The following is an 18,374-nucleotide window of genomic DNA, read 5'->3' as shown; positions in this document are numbered from 1 at the left end:
ATGCTTTCTTTTTTCAATGGTATGATTTTGACTTTGTCAAAAATCAGGTGTCCATAGGCGTGTCAACTCATGTTGGAGTCTTTGATTTGACTCAATTTTTCCACCTGCCTGTTTTTATGCCAATAACTTGCTGTTTTTGTTACTATGACTGTGTAGTAGATCTTGATATCATGGATGGGGATACCTCAAAAAGTTCTTTAATTTTAAAGGATTGTTTTAACCATTATTTTGTCATATGAAGTCGAGTATTGTTCTTTCAAGATCTTTTGATGTATATAAAAACTTCATTGTATTCAATTTGCTTTTGAAGTTAGAAAATGAAAGATCCGATGATAAAGTCTATATCTTATTCTGAAGCCTGTATCGATATGGAGTGGGAATTCTCTCTCTCTCTCTCTCTCTCTCTCTCTCTCTCTCTCTCTCTCTCTCTCTCTCTCTTCCTTTCTCTCTCTCTGTGTGTGTATGTGTACATGTGTTAAAGAAGCAAGTTTTATTTATCAAGATTAGCATGTTACTAGTGAAAGAGATTAAGTTCTAAATTTTTGCATCCTTGGATGTTATTCATATTCTGTTTGCTTGAGTCTCTCACTTTTCTGTTTCTACAAAGTTCTACTCTCTGAAGGAGCAAGAGATCACTTGACACATACCTTCACAGAACTCTGGCATGTAACCTAAAATTGAAGAGCTTTTATTAACTTAAATATTGTTTCAAATTTATTTTATCTACTATGAAGATTAACTTCAGGTTATTCTATTGTTGCTCCCTAGAAGCCATGAGATAATGGAATTTTTAAATCAAGGTTATATGAATCATCCAGAGTCATATGTGTTACTGTCTGTTGAAAATATAACTGGATGGTTGGGAAAATTCTCTTTCCCTATAATGATGTTCAGAGTACAGATTGATACTTGGTAATGTTTTAACTTAACAAAGTGGGTAAAATGACAGCATGTGGCCATACAATCACAGCAGTTACATACTTTAAGTGCTGATACTTTTAGTGCTGGTTTCATCATTATTTTCTGTAGAGTTAGACTCAGAAATGCTTGTTATAATGAATCTTTCCAAAAAGAGAAATAATTTAATATGTAGTTTGTCTATGTCCTATGAAAATTCACCTAATCTACATGTATAAGAGAGAGGTATAATATTTAATAAGGAAACATTTTAATACAATGATAACACTGCCTTCATGTTTATTGCAAAATCCCTAAATTGAATATGAAACTGAATTGCAAAGACTGAAGGAGGTAGTAGTATTTGCTTCAACCAGGAAAATTGAGTATAATGACTGTAGATAAAAATTAAGATAAAATGATCCATATCCAGAAATTTTTAATATAGTTCTTCATAATATAACATGATATAGTATAGAGTCAACCTACATGGTGAAATTTATGCGCTAGAATATTCATATTAGAATTTCACAAAATGGTGAACAAATTGAAAACTTGTATGGATAGAATTTTGGAATTTAACAGGAACAAAATTGACAACAGCCAAAAGCTCAGTTTCCTTAAATTAGATGCTGTAGATCAAATGTTTGGTACAGAGAAAGAACATATTTTGAGAGCTTAAAATGACATTAAATATCATCCACTCAGAATCATTCACTTACCTCTAGAAAACCAAAGGCTAGTGAAATAATTTGATTTGCTTAGGACCATGTGGCCTCTGGCTGGCAAAGCTTCTACAAGGACGTTGCTATGTTTTTCTCAACATTTTCATTTTATCTGATTTTAGCTGATTTGGGTTAGTAATTACAGCTGATTGTAGTTGATTTTGTTTTAGTAATTACATTCACTGCATATGTGAAATTTAGGAGTCATTTTTCTTTCTATTTTCCGGTACATTGTCTATGTATTTTGTACATACATCAATTGAATCCTTGTAAGATGTGTGGGTGCAATTAGTAATTTTTAATATACCTTACTTATTGTAGTATGTAAAAAGTTGGGCTTGAAATCTTACAGATACCCAGGTATTTACCTTGATAAGCTTCCAGTAAATTTACTTTCATGAATAAACGTAAGACAGTTGTATTTGGTAATGACTAATACATTGAGATTCTTTTTTATTTTATTAACAAGTTCACACATGTACATTCATAAATTTAAGTCATTTTCACCCTAATCCTCATTTCCCTCTCTCTCACTGAAACATTTCTCCCCAACAAGTTCCTCTTATACTTTTATGTCTTCCTTGTTTTGCTCACTGATTTTAGTTAGAATTCTATAATATATTCAAACATGTGTAGGAAGGTATTGATTTTAGTGAGAACAGCTTAGCAGTATGTGTACTCCAGAATAAAATATGTAATAATATTCTTGAGATGAAATGTTGCTATATTTTTAAATTTTTTATTCTTTTATTAGAAATTCAAGTATTATATATTTTCATCTCATTTTCTAGTTGCCACTGACTATTATTTCACCTTCAATTAACAATTACATGTTTCACATTTCCGTTGTCACCAATAAAATACTGCCACTATCTTCCTTGAATTCTAGATGGAACTATGATGATGAGAAGCATTTTGGACTTTTTACTTCTCTATCAGGTCTGAAGTTCTCTTTTTCAATTTTCTTCAGATAAAACGACTGATGAGCTTATTCTGTGTCATTTCCTTTCTAGAAGCAAGAAATGATATAATCATAGGGACAAAAGTAATGTTAGGTCAGAGTAGAAGGCATAATGTAAAACCAATGAAAACAGCTTGTGAGATAAAAAAATAAAAACTTTTCCAAACAGCAGGAATATGAGGTTAAAATACAGAAGAGACAGAGAAAGCAAATTAATAATGGACCTTTTCATTTGGTATCTAGTTTTGGGAGTTATTTTCTTCATTTTGTACATTTTGTACATTCAAAAGATAAGAGTTGAAGGACACTGATTCCAATGAATTTAAGCATAAATTTAATGAAGGAGATGAATTTCAAAATTAGCATTTAAGTGTTTCTAAGTATTCATTTGTATGGTCAGTATCATGGCACTTAATGGTGTCTTATTGAATTTCTTTCATTTCTTACAAATTTAAAATAATCATGCCATTTGTGAAAGCATTCACTGTTGGCATAAATTGAGTTTAGGTGATTTCAATAGCTCTATGATGAAAATACACTGTGGTAATTTGTTACCAACTTAGTATATTAGGTGTATTTATTTAGTGAAATGTCTTACCTGCAGAAGATAAGAAGTACGGAATGATTGAAGTGATTCTCTAAGCAAACACTGAAACAGTGCATTTCTTTTGAAATACGTAATGACAATGATCATTTTCTGACAGTTAGTACTCTTAGAATTTTTACCATACACCTGCAAACAAAGCTATGTCAGTCATGAAAATACTTCTTATCAATGGGACAGGCTACCCCGACTCTTTTTCCTTCCTTTGTTATGCTTCTCTGTAATGTATATGCAAATACAACTTGCTGGTTCCATTTAGTGTTGCTTGTAAGTGTATATGTTTAGTAATGACCATTTGGAATAAAAAGTTTGCAAATGAAAAACCAAAAAATTGATGTGTGCAACCACTTATAGACAGTTTCTCATTCTCTGCATAGCATTTATTATTTAATTAAAAAGTTGGAAATTCTATAATGATCTTTCAGGCTTTCCATAAACTTAAGTTCAGACTACAAAAATGAAAATTCTTTTACACTTGTGATAGGGAAAAATACTGAAGAAAAGTCAAAGCCTTAACTGCAACTCTGGGACATTAAGCCAGATGTTGAATTTAAATTAGGATCTATCTTGTTAATGAGCATCAACATAATTTCGCATGTTAAAAATTACTTGCAGAACAGGCTCTATTTTGCTTTGGATAAAATGAATGATGCGTGAAATGCCCGTGCTAATGGTATGATTTTTAGCTACATTTAATGAGACTATTTTTGCCTTTATAGTGTAGGTTTATGAGAAATACTTGGTACTTTAGTTTTAGTTAAATATTGCTACTGCTAACATAGTTCTTAGAATTTAAGAGAAATTAATATTTTCTTTAGGTAACAAAATATAAATGAAGTCTCACAGATGTCTTTGCAAATGTGCTTTAAATGGTCAGTCAGTCTCTTACTAAATTTCTAAAACTAGGTGCTTTCATTTTCATCTGTCAGACAGCGGTTCTTCCCTGCCTCCTTTCAATGACACAGATTTTCTGGTCCTTTCCACTCCCATTTGACATTTTTAAAGGGCAACATGGAATGCCTAGCAATGAGGGAGATCAGGCCTTTCATTTCAGACACCTACAGCTTCCAAAACCAAATGTAACTTTGAAGAGTAAAGGGAAAACAATCAAGTACAGCAAGTGGCTACCTAAGAGCAATTACTTGCAACTTTTCCCTGCACCACATTCACCTACCTCATTGTGACTACTGTGAGCTTCTCAGGACCGCAGTTTTCTTACTATTAATCATGTATCCTTTAGGACATTGAGTTAGCTTCTTCTGTGCAGGCTCTATGAGATGGCTTAGTTTACTGAGGTAATGTTGGCACAATGCAAATAATATGGCAGCATGGTTTCTTTTTTATTTTAATTTTAAATAGCTTGTTTTACATGTCAATCCCAGTTCCCTCTCCCTCTCCTCCTCCCGCACCCCCCATCCCCCCAGCCTCCCACCCTATGGCCACTTCCTTTCACATAGGGGATATCTAGAGTCTGTCATTTCACTCAGGGTAGGGTCCAGGCACTCCCCTAAGAGTCCAGGCAGAGAGAACATCCCTCTTTGTGCTATAGGCACACGATGACTGTTTGTATTCCAGGGATAGACACTGATCCACAGCTCAGGGCCCCATAGGTTGCCCAGGCCTTCTCGCTGACACTCACATTTGGGGGGATCCAGATCAGTCCCATGCTGGCCTCCCCACTGTCAGTCTGGGGTCCAAGAGCTCTCCCCTGTTCAGATCAGCTGTCTCTGCTGGTTTTGCCTGCCCATTCTTTGCCAATTTGCTCATAGCTCCTCTCTCTCTGTCACTGGGTTCCTTGGGTTCAGTTCAGTGTTTAACTGTGGGTGTTTGCCTCTGCTTCCATCAGTCACTGGATGAAGGCTCCAGGATGGTTATAGACATCAAGTTTATTATCAGGAATGGGCATTCAGGGTGGTCACTCCACTATTGCTTAGCTTGCCAATTGGTGTCATCCCTTTAGATTACTAGAGGTCACAATGGTGCCTGATCTGTCTTCTAACCTATGATTCCCTCTTCCCCCTATCCTACCCCCCCAGTCAACCTTCCTGTTCCCCCATGACCTACTCTCTCTTCCTCTTCTCCCCCTCTCTATTTCCCAGCTCCCCCTCCCGCTCACCCCTCTGCCATGTTCCCCATCTGTTCAGAGGATCTTGCCTCATTTCTCTTCTCTTGGGTACCATGCATATCTTTTATGTTCTTTCCTGTTTCCCAGACTTTCTGTCATTGGACGTGCATACTTGGCATTCTCCTGATCCATGTCTAAAATCCATATATGAGTGAGTACATACCATGTTTGTCTTTTTGTGACTGGGTTACCTCACTCAGGATGGTTTCTTCCAGGGCTATCCATTTACCAGCGAATTTCAAGATTCCATTGTTTTTTTTCTGCTGAGTAATATTCCATTGTGTAAATGTACCACATTTTCTCTATCCACTGTTCAGATGAGGGGCATCTATGTTGCTTCCAGGTTCTGGCTATTACAAATAATGCTGCTATGAACATAGTGGAGCAGATGCCCTTGTTGTATGAATTTGCCTCTTTTGGATATATGCCTAAGAGTGGAATTGCTGGGTCTTGTGGTAGATTGATTCCCATTTTCCTGAGAAATCTCCACACTGATTTCCAAAGTGGGCAGCATAGTTTCTGTTTGTTGGCCAAAAGAAGTGAGACAAGCATCAGTCTTGCCAGATTTTGCCAGGGTTCCTCTTGATCATGACTTGATAAGTTACTTACAATATTCAAAATTCTCTGATTCTGTATTCAAATATCATGATACACCTTATTTTGTTATTCTCCATTTATAAAGGTACAAAAGAACATCATAACTCATAAACCTCATCATTGCCTAATAGTGACTTTACTACATGAAAATTAATAGCTTTTGTCACTCAAACACTGTATTTATGCGTTTTAGTAGGGATAATCTAATTTTTTGCTCTTATTTTTATTTCAGAAATAAAATAGTAATATGATTAACTGCATTCTATATTATAAGTAGCTTTGTAACTCTGGAAAACTGTAAGCCTGTTTCAAATATCTAGTAGACATTGGTGGCACAGTTGTGTGCACAGCTGCAGTTTACTTAAGATTGTGGGAGCATTGTGGAGGCAGGGTGGAAAGATTGTAAAAGCCAGAGGATCAGTGATTTTGCTGTGAGGTAAAGTCTCCTTGGGAGATTTTACTGCCTAAACTTTACTGCCTAAACATAAAATAGGCAAGGACAATATTTTGTATGTACATACATACATACATACACACCTATATACAGAGATTTGTTTCAACAACAATTAATGAAAAAGGAGTTCATTAATTTAAAAAAAAGAGCAAGGAGGAGTATATGGAGAATTTTAGGAGGGGAAATGATGTAACTATATTATAGTCCCAATAGTAAAAGGAATAACTTTACAAAAGAAAAGAAAACAAGACTAACAAAACATAAAAGCATATATTAGAATAATAAGTTATAAAATTCTGTTAGTACCCTCACTATAGAATTGGGGACAAAAGGACTGATTGAAATAAGGATAAGGCAAAATATCTATATTTGTACTTTGCATGTATGTAGTCATTTTTGAGAATAACTAATTATTTATTCAGTCTATGAGTTCATTAATATAACTGTATTATAACTGAACAGGAAAAGTAAGGAATTAAAAAAGGCTCAAATCCTGGATCTATAGATCAAAATCTACGTACCCTTGGTTAATAGCATCCCTCTACATTTGTTATTTCCAAAGGACATTCTCAAATGATTCTGATATAAAGAAGTGGAGAAGACTAAATAAAAAGCAGGTGAAAATATGAAGGGAACCATGCTGTTTCTTAATAGGCCTTACCTAAAATTATCTATCTTACTACCTATGGACACTTAACATCTGTATGTTGTCTCAGTCATAAAGACATGTAGATTTTAAATAAATTGACAGAAGAGATTTAATGTTTTATTTTTGAGATTATAATGGAATTAAATCATTTCCCCTTCTCTTTTCTTCCTTAATTAACCTTCCCATATACCTCTCCACTCTTTAAAATTCATGGCCTCTTTCTTCATTAACTGTTGTTTTACACACACACACACACACACATACACACACACACACACACCATGCATGCACAAATACAAACTTCTCAGCCTATATAATGTTACTTGGTTTCAGGAATGTTGGTATAGATGTGTATATTAGAGCAGTCACTTCATAATCAGTTGTTCTCTGTATTTTCATCAGTTGTTTTTCTGTGATGTTCTCTGTCTGCTGCAAAAGTTCTTTATAAAGGGTGATAACTAAATTTACTAGGCAAAGATAGCTAGTGCATAAATATTTCATGCTTTAAATTATGTATCTACTAAAAGAAATGTGATTTTAACAGTTTATTTCTGATTGTACCTATAGAGTTATCAGTATTATTTTGATGTTTGAGTAAATAAAGTTATGCTTAATTCCAAAAGAATACATAATTATGAATTTCAAAACTTCTAAATTATGAAAGAAACATAGGTGCCAGCACATTTTACATTAAAACACATCACAGTATTATTTAGAAATAGACCATTGGTACTGCAAAATATTTTGAAATAAAGTAAGTACAAACGTACCTTCACATTTGTCACTTCATATTTGTAGTCAGGAAGGATGATTTTGGATCATTTGTGTTGCATGCCAAAAGAAATCAATTAATCCCAAATAAAAAGAATTTAAGGATATCAGAGTTTTAAGGATACATTAAGAAATTCACAACAAATTGAATTTAAATCATGATGGAACTTGTAGGGTGATATAAAACTAAAAATTTTATAAAACTACAATTCTAGGAGAGAAACAAACTACAAGAAGTATTCTGTGCAGCAGCAGGTGGATGATAAATATGTGGAACAGAAGTGGAAAAAGTGGAGATTACAAGGATCTTTAAAATAAAGGATACCTAGAAAATTAAATATTTGCATACACATCCTTCTCAACAAAATTTACAAAACAAACTAGACTAAGTAAAACAACAAGAAGGAACATAGTTTTTGCTCATATTACGAATACCAGTCAACTTGAAATTTTGTTGCTTGCCATATAAACCTGAAATAAAGAAAAGTAATATTCATAGAGAAATAGTTACTGTATCAAAATTTTAAATTCTACTGTAAATGAAAGGTAAACTCTCATAATATCCTGGAAGGAAATAAGTCTGTAAATCTGCAATACATCAAAAATGATGCATATTATGACAAACACTTAAAGGATATGAATGAACCTAAAACACTCAAAGAAAAAAGAAATAAATTAAGGATTGACAGGGCATCTCACTTTTTCTGTTTTTCTTACCTAACTTATTTTAGTGTGGCTTGAGGCAACTTGAAATGATAGATTTATCTGAAAGAGAATTGGGCATTTTTCACTAATATGAACATGGCTACATCAATCATGTCATTGAACACATCATGCTCCTAAATATTCTCCTAATCACTACTGAACCTCATTTCCACAAAAACCTACACATAAATGTTTATGGAGATTTACCCTAAACATTCAAATAGTGGAAGTAAGGAAGATATCTTTCAGTAGAAGAATGGCTAAACTTCATCCAGTCATTAGGAACCTAATTACTAGTAGAAGAAATGATAGCTGGGGGATAAACCTCCTGGGTGTTTTTCTTCCTTCCTTCCTTTCTTCTTTCCTTCCTTCCTTCCTTCTTTCCTTACTTACTTCCTTCTTTCTTTCTTATTTATTTATTTTTACTTTTTAAGTATTCATTCTTTGAGAATTTCATAGAGTTTGATCATGCTCCCTCAATTCTCCTCACCTAATTTTGTTATTTTCTCAGCATGAATGAGGTCCTGTGTTTCATCTCCAACCCTGGGAAACTAAACACACAAAAGTATTAGTATGTATAGTTTGTACAGACCATAAGCATACATTGCTAAGTAAAAGAAACCAGGCTGAGAAGGCAAGATACAGTATGGTTCCATTTATGTAACATTCTATAACAAAATATAATTCTGATTGTGGTAACTGAGTCAGCTGTTGCTGTGGATTCATTGTGAGTGAGGAAAATAAGTGAGCACTGGGGAAGCTTGTTTTAAAGAACTAGAAACTATTCACCTAGCAATTTAGCAATATAGGGACTTGCATAGCTTTTCTGTTTACACTCTTAAGAAATACGAAGATTCCAAGACAGAAGGTATATTGTGTGAAAGGGATCTGATTTTTATTACATACATCCTTATGGCTATACTGAGAATTAGGATGACGGGAACCTGGAACTATTCTAAGTAACTTGAAAAATGAGTAGAATTATCAAAACTGAAGACAAAAGGAACTGCACACTTACACTGCAAGTAACTTTTAAAAATATCCTATATGGGTGAATAAGCTAACAACTTTGAAACTACAATTCATGCGTATTAGAATTGAACTATCCCTCAAGGGAATGGCAGATATGGGAAACCAGATTATTCTGATGGTTCTAGACAAGAAAAGTTCCTGTGGTAATGGGCAGGGCTAGGTCCATTATTATGGAGTTACAATTGCTTTCCTGTTGATGAAAACAATTACATATAGAATGCTAAAGATATGTGAATATCTATCAGCTAAATACATAGACACACATGCAAGCTAAATACATAGACACACATGTGTACTTGAACACACACATGTTATAAAGATATCAAGTGGGCATTAAAGGTAGCTGAGAAAGATGAGATCTACACTGTAATATTTCTAAGAGCAAAATAGAAAAAATTAAACTATAATGCAAATTTAAAACAGACATGAATTCATACTAGTAAAAATAAATATTTGAGTAAATAACAGAAAAATAAGCTATGCATAATAATTCTAAATAACTTATGTAACCATTTCACCCTGAAGGAGAAAAAATTAATATTTTGCTATTCAGTACGTACAGCATATAGTGACATTTACCCACAAAGGAGATGCAGGGTAGTTCAACATATGAAAGTGCACCAATATAATCCACCATATAAACAAACTGAAAAAAATCACATAATCATCTCATTAGATGCTGAAAAAGCCTTTGACAAACTCCAACACTCCTTCATGATAAAGGTCTTGGATAGATTAGAGATGACAGGCACATACCTAAATATAATAAAAGCAATATACAAAACCAACAGCCAACATGAAACTAAATGGAAAGAAACTGAACACAATTCCTCTAAAATCAGGAACAAGACAGGGCTGTCCACGCTCTCCTTACCTCTTCAATATTGTACTTGAAGTTCTAGCTAGAGCAATAAGATAATAAAGGGAGATCAAGGGGACAGAAATTGGAAAAAAGAAGTCAAACACTAGCTAATTGCAGATGATATGATAGCTTACATAAGTAACCCAAAAAGCTCTACCAGGCAACTCCTACAGCTGATAAACACCTTCAGCAAAGTGGCAGGATACAAGAGTAGGTAAAAAAAATCAGTAACCCTACTATATGCAGACGATAAATGGGCTGAGAAAGAAATCATAGAAACATTGCCCTTTACAATTTCCACAAACAACATAAAATATATTGGGGTAATGCTATAAAACAAGTGAAATACCTGTACAGTAAGAACTTTGAGCCTTTAAGAAATAAATCAAAGAAAATAACAGAAAATGGAAAACTCTTCCATGCATTTGGATAAGAAGGATCAACATAGTAAAAATGGCAAATCTTTCCAAAACCAATCTACAGATTCAATGCAATCCCCATCAAAATCCCAGCACAATTCTTCACAGACCTTGAAAGAACAATACTCAACTTTAAATGGAAAAACAAAAGAACCAGGATAACCAAAACAACCATGTACAATAAAGAAATTTCCCGAGGCATCAGCATCCCTGACATTAAGTTCTTTTATAGAGCTATAGTCCTGAAAAATCTTGGTATTGGCACAAAAATAGACAGATAGATCAATGGAATTGAACTGAAAACCCTTATATTGGACCAAAACATACCTCTGAACACATAATTTATAACAAATAATACAAAATTATACAATAGAAAAAAGAAAGCATCTTCAACAAATGGTGCTGGAATAACTGGATTCTGGTCTGTAAAAGACTGCAGATAGATTCATATCTATCGACATGCACAAAACCTAAGTCCAAATGAATCAAGAACCTCAACATAAACTCAGCCACACTGAACGTCTTAGAAACGAATGTAGTAGGTACATTTTAATGAATTGGCATAGGAGTCTGTTTTCTGAACATAACACAAGTAACATAACAAAATCTAAGCAATAGTGGAGAGGGTACCTTAAATGTCCTTCCCTGATAATGAGAGTGATGACTTCCTTATATGCCCTCTTAGAGCATTCATCCAGTAGCTGATGGGAGCAGAAGAAGACATCCACACATAAACACTGAGCGAAACTCTGGAATTCAGTTGCAGAGAGGGAGGAGTGATGAGCAAAGGAGCCAAGACCACAGGCTGGAGAATACCACAGAAACAGCTGACCTCAGCACAGGAGAGCTCATGTTCCCCAGACTTATATCTGGGAAACCAGCATAAGACTGCTCCAGACCCCCTAAAGGTAGATTTCAGTTCAGATGTCTGAACAATCTATGGGGCCTCTGGTAGTGGATCAGCATTTATTCATAGTACATGAATGGACTTTGGAAGTGCACTGCACATAGAGGGATACACTCTCAGCCTATACACATGGGAGAGGGTCTAGGCCCTGCTCCAAATGATATGACAGACATTGAAGAAGTCCCATGGAAGACCTCACCCTACTTGAGGAGGAGAAAAGGGATGGGATAGAGGGTCTGTGGGGGGCAGGGGAGGAGGTGAGGGAAAGGGAACTGAGATTGACATGTAAAACAAGGTTGTTTCTAATTTAAATGAAAAATCAGAAAAAAGAGACAAAATAATTTGCAAGGAGAAAATATTTGCGATTAAAAATAATACAATTATTTGGCAGTAGATAAATCTAAGAATTGGAATTATATTGGTATTGTTATATTTAGCTAACATGCTGTGAAATTGTACTTTACCTTGTCAGTGTTCCTGTCTTAACCTTATTGTGTTGTTCTAAGAGAGAGAGAGTTGCACCCCAAATGAGCACCATTTTGTATCATCTTTGGTCAGTACATGCTGAAATTATTACAACCATTGAAAACAAGGGAAAATGTTGACTATTTCCTTTCCAATTTGTATCCCCTTGATCTCCTTTTGTTGTCTTATTGCTCTAGTTAGACCTTCAATTACAATATTGAAGACATATGGAGATAGTGGACAGCCTTGTTACTAATTTTAGAAGAATTACATTGGGTTTCTCTCCAATTAGTTTAATGTTGGCAGTTGGTTTACTGTATATTGCCTTTGTTATGTTTACATATACTGCTTTTGTCCCTGAACTCTCCAAGATCTTTACATGAAGGGTTATTGGATTTTGTGAAAAGATTTTTCAGAATCCAGTGAAATAATCATGTGGTTTTTCTTTTTCAGTTTGTTTATATGGTGGATTACATTGACAGATTTTCATACATTGAACCATCCCTGCATCTCTGGGATGAAGCTTACTTGATCATGGTAGATGATTTTTCCGATGTGTTCTTGCATTTGATTTGCTGGTATTTTATTGAGTATTTTGCATCAGTGATCCTGAGGAAGATTGGTCTGTAGTTCCTTTCTTAATTGTATCTTTGTGTGGTTTGGGTATCAAGGTAATTGTATCCTGGTAAAAAGAGTTTTGCAATGACCGTTCTGCTTCTATTGTGTAGAACAATTTGTTGAGTATTGGTATAAGTTCTTTTAATTTCTGGTAGAATTCTGCACTGAAACCATGTGGCCCTGGGCTTTTCTTGGTTGGGAGACTTGATGACTACTTCTATTTCATTAGTGGTTACAAGTCTATTTAAATTGTTTTTTGTTCTTGATTTAATTATGGTAAGTGATATCTATCCAGAAAATTGTCCATTTCCTTTAAATTTTCCAGTTTTGTGGAGTATAGTTTTCAAAGTATGACCTGATGATTCTCTGGATTTCCTCAGTGTCCAATGTTATATCCCCTTTTCATTTCTGATTTTGTTAATTAACATGTTTTCTCTCTAGCTTTTGGTTAGTTTGGATAAAAGTTTGTCTATCCTGTTGATTTTCTCAAAGAACCAACTCTTTGTTTTATTGACTCTTTGTTTTGTTTTCTTTGTTTCTACTTTATTGATTTCAGCCCTGAATATGATTATTTGCTGGTTATCTACTTATCCTGGGTGAATTTGCTTCTTTTTGTTCTGGAGCTTTCTGGTACGCTTTTAAATCTCTAGTGTGACTATTCTCCAGTTGCTTTATGTAGGCACTTACTGTTGTGAAGTTTCCCCTTAGAACTGCTTTCAGAGTCTCCCATAGGTTTGGGTATATTGTGCCTTCATTTTAATTGAATTCTGGCAAGTCTTTTATTTCTTCCTTGACCCAGGAATGCTGCTATTGAGTATTGCTCAATTTCCATGAGTTTGTAGGCTTTCTGCAATTTGTGTTGTTGCTAAATTCTAACTCAATACCATATTAATCTTATAATATACAGGGGTTATTCCAATTTTTTTGTATCTGTTGAAGTTTGCTTTGCTGCCAAGTATGTGTTTGATTTTAGAGAAGGTTCCATGTGGTGCTAAGAAGAAGATATATTCTTTTGTGTTTGTTTGGAATGTTCTATAGATGTGTTAAACCCAACTGAGTCATAACTTCTTTTAGTTTCTTATTTCTTTGTTAAGTTTCTGTCTGGTGGTCTTATCTAATGGTGAGAGTGCAGTGCTGAGGTCTCCCACTATAAGTGTGTGTGGTTTTATGTGAGATTTAATTTTAGTAATGTTTCTCTTAGTAATGTGGGTGCCTTTGTACTTGGGACATAGATGTTCAGAATTGAGACTTCATCTTGACAGATTTTTCCTGTGATGAATATGCAAAAACCTTCTTCATCTCTTTTGATTGATTTCAGTTTGAAGTCTAATTTGTTCCATATTAGAATAGCTACACCAACTTGATTCTTAGGTCCATTTGATTGGAAAATCTTTTCCCAACCCTTCATTTTGAGGTAAAGTCTACCTTAGAAGTTGAAATAAGACACTTCACCTACATGTCCATTTAGTAAAAATTAGTAGTAGAATCTCCCATAATGAATTTCCTCTCCCTATCAACATGTTTTTGAGCAGCTCTACAATACATATATGTATTTCTTACTTACCAGAAAGTGGGCAGTTACTTATAAAACATTCATAACTCTTGTGCTAGTTAGGCATATATTTTCAGGCATTAGAGAATTATGACACTCAAGGATCACAGCTCAGTGTAATCACTGATAATTTCTCACTTCCAACAGCCTGCATTGCTCTTTCTGGTACCAGGAATGCTTGCTAGCACGTAGAAAACTTCTAGAACATTTACAAGTTTTTTTTTCTGTGTCTGAATACAAATTGTATGGTGTCTTCAGAAACAGAGCATACTACTTCCAATCAAGATCCTATTTTTTAAAAGACTCATATTTTCAGTATTTTGTAAAGTGGTAGGTTTCTTTATCACATTCTCATGATTAGCCATTATTTTCAATACCTGGACAAACGTACAAAATGAATGTTGGAAATGCTGCAATCTAATTTATGAATGTGTTTCTCACAGAAGTGTAGGGTAACTATTTAGAAAATTACTTTGTGTTTATTCAAGACATGAGCAAATTTTTTCTCTTTTGAAATGTAGTTTAACAGGTGTGCTCTTTTCATCAACTTGACACAAAACTAGAGACACTGAGAAAGATGAAAAATCAACTGAAAACTGCTTTTATCAAAAGCATGTTTTGAGGTATTTTATTAATTGATATTAGTTGTGGAAGCCACCACCACATTGCACAGAGTTCAATCCTTGGCAAGTGAGTCTGGGATATATAAGAAAGGTATCTGAGCAAGCCAGGTAGAGAAAGCCAATAATCACCATTCCTCCATGCCTTCTACTATAGTTTAAGCTTCCAGGTTTCTTCTTTGAGTTCCTTCTGTTACTTTTCTCAAAAATGGACTGTACTTAGAAGTATAATATAACACAAACCATTTTGTCCCTCAAGTTGATTTTAGTCAATGTTTATCACAGCATCTGAAACACTAACTAGGACATGAGCATCAGGAAATCATGATGACTCTGGAATAACCTGTGGAGTCAGAAAGTAAGTAAATGACCCAATTCTGGGGGCTTGTCAAAAGAACTCAAGACCTCTTTTAAGAGCTCACACAAATTGCAAAATCAGTAAGGGAACTTTATTTACATTAAAGACATAGCATAAATCCCCAAAAAAACCAAGTTTTCAAGAGTGACAGAAGGCATGAATGAGAGTTCTCGAGGGCCTCAATTATTCCATGGGGTCTAAGACAAGCATTTGCTTGTGCAGGATTGTAGTATTGGCAGCTCTCTGTTAGACGGAGCTAGGTTATATAAAATTTTGCTCAGTGCACACACCCTTTCCTGTGATGTATCTAATTTTTATCAAATGCACACCTAATTGTGCATAAGTGTATGACTGGTAAATAAGGATATCTTCCTAAAAAGTTCATTCATAGGGAATGATATATCTAATTGAATGTGTTCTCAAAATCAGTCTAGGCCATATCAGGCCTTTCCCCCTTGCAATAAGATATCTCTGGAGTATGACTGAGTAGATTCCATCCAAGATTATTGGTTGTTAAGGGAAGAAAAATTTCTGCATTCTTAGAACTGGATCATGCAGACATATTTGTGTAGGTTGGGATTCCAGGTTGTTAGAAGGTTGCTACACATATTGTCTGAGGGAGGTGCATGTGTAATACACACAGGTAAAGGTCTCAATCTATGAAATTCATTATCAGTAGAAAGATCTGTATGTAGAGTAATCCCAATAGAGTTTTAGTTTGCTATGGTAATTAATATGATTGCCTACCTTAAGTGAGTTAAGTTTTCATATGTAAAGAGGGCCACAGAACAAAATAAATGGAATATAAATTAAGTAATAAAGATAATGGAAGAAATCAAGAAAACTAGATATACTAAACAAATTTAAATCTTGAAATTTTGAAAACAATCATGAGTTGAAATACTTTTAAGAATGAGTAAGAGCAACAATAACATGAAAGAAAAATCATTTTGCATGAAGCTTCCAGGTTTGTATTAGTTTTTTTCTCCACATTCCGTTTCTCAAGTATGTGGGTCTTACTATCAAGTTCTGGAGGGTAGCTAAGAATAATGGCATTAGCCTGTAGTGTTTGTGGATGTATGGTACCTCATAGAATGACAAATACAAACAAAGCAACCCATTCCTGGAACAGGGTTTTTTATTTGTTAATGTCTACTGGGAGCATTATTGTCCTGTTACATGAAACTCCATTTATACATACATATATATATATATATATATACATATATATATATGAAAACATCTACAGTAGTAGATTTTGATATTATATTCCTTAGGCCCAACTTTGTCAATTTTCATGAATTTTCTATTGTTTTCTTTTATTCAAGATAGACTTTTTTCATATAATATATGTTCATTATGTTTCCCCTCGGTCTACTTCTCCCAGTTTCTCCCCACCTATCCCCCCATCTGAATTCATTTCATTCAGTCTCTCATTAAGAAATAGGTAGGCTTTTAAGGGATAATAATAATAAAATAAATTAAAATATAACAAGATAAAAATACCAAAACAGACAGAAAATATCTCAAGAAAAGTCCCCCCAAATAGATATGGACATAAAGACCCTCATTAACACACTCAGGAATCCCATAAAATCATAGCAGCTCATTTATATATGTATATGAAAAGTAATTATAGGATAAAAAGAGAGAAAAACTAAAAATTAAGAAAAATTTGAAGAAAAGAAAAAAATAAAAAGCCCCAACACAACATTATGTGACAAGGAATCTCCAAAAATGTTTCAGTTCATCTCCTGTTTGCCATCTACTTCTGGGTATGTGCCTTACCCAGATGTTTGTTCCCCAGTGAGAATACATTGGAATTCAATTTTCATTTGAATGTGGTTATCAATTGGAGGTCGTTTCTGTCTTAATGATGGGACATCTGTCTACTTTTTGCACATTAAAAATGTAAATAGATCAATATTTATCACCATGCAAAAACCTCATGTACAAATGGATCAAAGACATCAACATAAAACTAGATACACTGAACACAAGAGAAGAGAAAGTAGAAAAGGGCCTGGAATACATTAGCACAGGAGACAACTTTCTGAACAGAACACCAATTGTACAAACTGTAAGATTGACAGTTAATAAATGGGGACCTCATGGAACTGAAAAGTTTTTGTAAGGCAAAGAACACCACCAATTGTATGAAGGAGCAGCCTTCAGAATGGGGTAAGATTTTTGCCAACTCCACAGACAATATAGGGTGTGTGTGTGTGTGTGTGTGTGTGTGTGTGTGGTTTCCCCAAGAACCATAGAGTACCTAACAAAAAACCAATAGTAGATAGGAGACTCCTCCTTTTAAATTGTTGATCAGAGGAGTCCAACACATCCCCAAAACAAAGCAGATTATACTGTGTCCTTTGTTTACTCCCAGAAATTGAAGGTAAGTCCCTGTTATTGAAGAAAATACTCACTTTTGACATACATATGACTTGTAAGAGTCAAGCTGTCTCATATTGAAATCTAGTTTTCCTAGTACTATAAGAATCTATGCAATCTGCCATGTAAGAAATTATTCATTAGTCATATTCACCTATGAAGCCCATGAAACATAATAATGAGCAGCATGGCACTGATATCATGGAGGAACACAACAGCTATCTAATCAGACCAGAGCTGCACCCAAATCAGACATAAATCAGTCCTGGGACTGAATACCTAGCCAACTACCTATGGCTACTGAGGTCATGATTCTGCTTTAACCTACTACTGCCAATTTCCTAAGCCTGTATAATTCATAACTACTTTTAAATCCTTATCTTTATTCCTACAGATAAGTATAACTCTTGCCCCTTATCGAAGACATTTCTTTCTGTAGCAAAAAAAAAAAAGAAAAAAACACAGAAACCCACAACTGGTGAAAATACAGAGAATAAATAACCATGGGGTACCCAGACCCATGTTACATCAACAATCTAATCCCTACAGCAACATCTAGGGAATATTATGCAAGAGGTGCTGAAAGATTGTATGAACCAGTGGATCAGGCAGTCTGCTATAAGATTGTGATTATTATATAAAACATGGAAGCTACTGCCAAG

The sequence above is a fragment of the Mesocricetus auratus genome, unplaced genomic scaffold (assembly GCF_017639785.1).
Source record: "Mesocricetus auratus isolate SY011 unplaced genomic scaffold, BCM_Maur_2.0 Super-Scaffold_100003, whole genome shotgun sequence".
Lineage (NCBI taxonomy): Eukaryota > Metazoa > Chordata > Mammalia > Rodentia > Cricetidae > Mesocricetus > Mesocricetus auratus.
This window is presented reverse-complemented; position numbering follows the sequence as displayed.